Source organism: Musca domestica, unplaced genomic scaffold (assembly GCF_030504385.1).
Source record: "Musca domestica strain aabys unplaced genomic scaffold, Musca_domestica.polishedcontigs.V.1.1 6, whole genome shotgun sequence".
Lineage (NCBI taxonomy): Eukaryota > Metazoa > Arthropoda > Insecta > Diptera > Muscidae > Musca > Musca domestica.
The window spans coordinates 2,726,809-2,731,500 of record NW_026712363.1 but is presented as its reverse complement, the minus strand read 5'-3'; the positions used below and the strand labels follow the sequence as shown (position 1 = coordinate 2,731,500).

General features: G+C 34.8%; 1 long non-coding RNA gene across 1 annotated transcript; it reads left to right on the top strand.

Annotated features, from left to right (window-relative positions):
• The first annotated feature begins 244 nt into the window (after nucleotides 1-244).
• On the top strand, nucleotides 245-935 carry LOC131805684 (uncharacterized). The gene is made up of 2 exons (XR_009343772.1): nucleotides 245-686; nucleotides 759-935. It is a non-coding gene; the product is annotated as an uncharacterized LOC131805684 (long non-coding RNA).
• Nucleotides 936-4,692: the final 3,757 nt, after the last annotated feature.

The window sequence follows — 4,692 nt, the reverse complement described above, 5'->3', positions numbered from 1 at the left end:
ATCCCTACAACCGCTACCTGAAACAGCCAAAATCGCTACTTTAGGGATTAAAGATAATATCGCTAGATTGAATTATGGAGATTAGTAAAATAAAACATATTAGTATAACTCAGATTTATAAATTTGTTTTAAGTGGTTTTTGAATGTAAAATATAAACGTAAAAGAAATTGAATATTTTCGTAGAGTTTGGACATTTATAAATTTTATCTCACAATTTGTAGGTTCTGGGATACAAATATAAGTTGTGTTCCAGAACCTAAAAGTTAGTACTAATTAGTGCTAATTCTACTACAACGCGTTCCCGTACTCCAAAAACTAGCAAAACTTGCAGCTCTCTCGAGAATAAAATGGCGCTGAGTGGTGCACATTTCTGCTTGTTTTAGCTACATGAATTTGGCCGAGCAGAAATGTGCAAATTGTAAATTTGACATTTAATTGGCAGGGCTAACAAGGTTGAAAAATGTATTAATACGTTTCAATGTTCGCGCGTAACAACAAATGTAAAGAAAAAAGATTAACTTAAAAAATAAAGAATAACTAATATTTGTCGTGCAAAAAACAAAAAGAGAAAATATGGAGCAACTGATGTATTCACTTTTGGATGATTCCAGCAGTAAAGAGGATTGGCTGAATGAGGAATCAGACGAAGAAAACGTATTGGAAAACAGTGCAAAATTAGTAAAAGGTAAATTGGAAATTAAGCTTAGAATCAAAGTCGTTTGCTTATTACTGCGAACATTTTCTTTTTATTTTTTAGGTTGGCTGTCTTCCTAACTTGTAGCATTAAGTCTTCTTGCAGACTTAACATTAATTTAACCGGCGCCTCCAACCATGTGAGCTTTTCCGGGTTGGGATTTGAGAAAACTCCACCTCTAAATACTCTTCAACGCATTCTGAAAACAAAACTTTCTAAATAAACACCATTCAAAAATAATTATTAATTTTAATTTATTTTCAATACTCATTTTTAAATTTTGGCGTCCATTTCAGTAAGGTTTCACCAGTCCGATTTAGACTGTTTTCTTTTGGAATTTTGAATGTTGACATTTTAGCACATTTCTGCTAATTTTCCGTTCCCTTATTTTTTGAGCACACCTAAATGAGAATGGCATTTCGTACTGTTCTCTCTTCTGCTAGTTTTACTACTAAAAAAGTACTGGAACACAACTATAGTTGGAAAGGAAGGTATATTAGGTGTGTCTGGTTACTCTAAAATTTGTAACAATTGTTACAAATTGTTACTGGAAGTCGTCTGTTAACCCGAAAGTTCTGCAAAAGAGAGCGGTTGGAGAGAGAAATTTTGACAGTTTTTTCAGTGAGAGTTTGCAAATTCTTGCTGGACAAATTTCTTCTTGCAATCACTTGCAACTCTTCTTCTTCTCATTCATCGACATTCAATCAGATGTTTTCTATTGTTTGTTTAGTTTCAATTTGAGAACAACGTAAAAGAATGTGAAAAAAAGTAAATATTAATATGTAATAAGAAAATAAAATACTATTTCCAACATTTTTATTTAAAAAACTTGTAAAATTAGTATTGCTTCCTTTGTTTTAATTCTCCTTATGGGGACAAATTGGTTTGTTTTGACAAATCAGCTGATTAGTTGCAAACTTCTGCAGGAATACCGTCTGTTTACTTTTCGCATTTTCCTTGCAAAAGAGAATAAAACTACCTTACTCTCTCAGAAAGAAGTTGCTGGACAATTCCTGCTGGAAAAGTAACCAGACACACCTATTATTTATGGCACTTTGTTTGTGGCATCCCTAAATATTCGTCGTAGACGTATAAACGATTTAACAATGTTCATCTGTCTGTTCGTTCGTCTGTCTGTTGAATCACGACACAGCCCAAATTATTTGACGTAGTGCTTCAAAATTTGGCCGAAGAATTTGTATTGTGTCTAGGATGGTTAGTATCGGTCCACGTATGGTCCCTATATAACGGTACCTCTCGATATTCCTTATTCAAAAAAATGTTATTTGTAGGCCATAATGGGCCTAGCGAATGGTATGACGAAATATTGTATGTATAGGCCCATGTTCTGCTATAGCCCCCATATAACGGTACCTCCCGACATTCGGTTTTTGATGATTTTTGCCACAATTTTTATGGATTTGTCTAAAAATTGGTATATGTTTGTAATAATGGATTCTAGCTCCGGTGACGAAACGTTGTATGTATAGGTCCTCGTTTCGTATCTCCCGATATTTGGTATTTTGATGATTTTTGCCACATTTTGTCACGGATTTGTCTAAAAATTGGTATTTGTATGTCATATTTGGTTTTAGTATAGGTCCACGGTTTGGTATATGCTCCATATAACGGTACCTCCCGATATATGGCATTTGATGATCATTGCCACAATTTTTCATGAAATTTTCTAAAAATTGGTATTTGTTGTTCATAATGGTGTGTTAGAATATTGAATATTTAGTTCCAATTTTGGTATTTGGTATTTAAGAAGATTTGGAAGACGACAATACTTGAAGTATAAAATTGTCTATAGAGGTTCCCGTTTTGGTATGGCCTCATATTTACGGTTTTTTTTGACAAGTTAAACTGTATTATGCAAAAGGTATTACTGGCATATTCAGTCTAAAGTGAAACGCTCTTGAATTCAGATACTTTTACATATGTTTCCTTTGCCCCTATTCGGCGATTGTACATGCCCATATTCGGTATTTAGAGGATTAGCCAATTAGCTTAAGACTCGGTATTTGGAGTTCGAAATGTCTTCTTTCAACTGTGTCAGAACAATGTTCATATAAGTCCTTGATTTCGTATAAACCCCATATAAATGTATCTACTTATATTCTGTATTTTTACAATTTTTGTCACAGTTTCTAGCTAAATAGTACAAATTTCCTTATTTGACGTTCATAATGGACCTGTGACAGAAACTTGCCTATATGGCTTCCTGTTTTCTTATGGACCCCATATAACGATTCTACTCTATATTCGATGTTTTGGTCACTGACATTATCCTAATGGTATGTTGTTTTGATGTTTTCAAACACCACAAATCTCTACTGACTAGGGCCAAAAATAAAACTGTGAAGAATTGTAAATATATCGCCTCTGTTTTGTGGAGTGCAAGAGATAGCTTATTGGATACGAGCTGTGATGATATCCTTGATAGGCTATCAATGGTGTAATTTCGACTAGATTGGTTGATCGACGATCAGAATTCTATTTTCCAGATAGCTATCGATAATATTGATCAAATATTCTGATAAGTTACGCATCCTTGTTGTTCGCTTTATAACATCCCAATCCCAAAAAATTAAAGCGTTCTTGATATCTGAGGCGATTATCGCTCAACACCTCATTTGATTCATACACTTTTTAGCACAATCAACGACTTCTCTTATAGCATCTACGGTGGATTTGCCTTTGACAAAACCAAACTTCATTGGCGAGAACCACCGCTTATTTTCACTTATTCTTCTAGCCTGTACAGCAGTAATTTTTCTAGGAATCTAGAGCATGTGTCCAGCATGCAAAACAGTCTATACGACGACGGATTGTCTAGCGGTTTTACATTCTTACGTAACAACACTAACTGCTGTATTTTTCAGACTGGTGGAAACTCGCCCTTCCTTAAACATTGAATGAAAACATGTTTGGGATTCCATCTAGTGTTGGTGCTTTCCTTTTCATTAATTTTTGACAGGTCTCTATGATTTCTGTGGTACTAAGTGGCTCATAGTTTCCCTCCTGTTGTTCGGGAAATATTTCCCTTCTGTTTTTACACTTCGGAAAAAGAGTTTCAAGTATTGTTACAGCCCACTGTGGATCTCTTATCCCTGGTATAGCACTTCTATTTCCAATTTTCTTTGTAACAATCATATATGGGTGACCCACAGGGCACTTCATTATTTTGTGATTCCCACGATTTTTTAATTGCTAGGCGAAGATTTTTTCTAGCAGCTCTATATCGGTCTGTCGCTACTATGTCTTCTTTTTTTCTCGTTGCTACTCTTTTTGCTTTGATGTATTTTTTTGTAAATCAGCAATATTTTTGTTCCACCAGTAAACACGTTTTTTTGTTGTAACTACTGACATTGTTTTGTCATCCCAATTTGATTGCACCTTTCACCTAATCGAATTTATTGCGATCGATTCTACCCTTTAAATCGATCAATTTGTCCTTGTATTTACTTGTGTTTAGTTTCCTTATATTCCACCTCGGCTTAGTAGTGTTTCAAATGGCATGTATTGATGGTCACTTAGTGATTCGTCACTTAAAACTTTCCAGTTTAGTACTGTCGGTGCAATTGTTGTTGAGACTAATGCAATGTCGATGATTGAGGTTGCGTTGCCTCTCATAAATGTAGGGGTATTTCCTTTATTGAATATACCTAGTCGGTCTAGATTATTCATGCTATCATCTCGCTTACTGCTAAACCTATTTTGTCTGTTATCCGTGAACACCATTCCGACGATTTACTGTTAAAATCTCCAGCAATTAGTACTGGTGTATGCTGTAGTTTTATGTGCCTTTCCAGTTCCCAGAGTTTTATTAAAACCTCTTAAAGCTCCATATTTGGCGAATAATAACAACTATACATGCTTAATTCCTTTGTGTGTATGGCAACGAAATTTTCATTGTGCTCCTCAACACTTTGTACAATTATTCTTGAGTATATCGACGTATTTGCACTAATGTCTTGGTACCACTGTCTGCCTT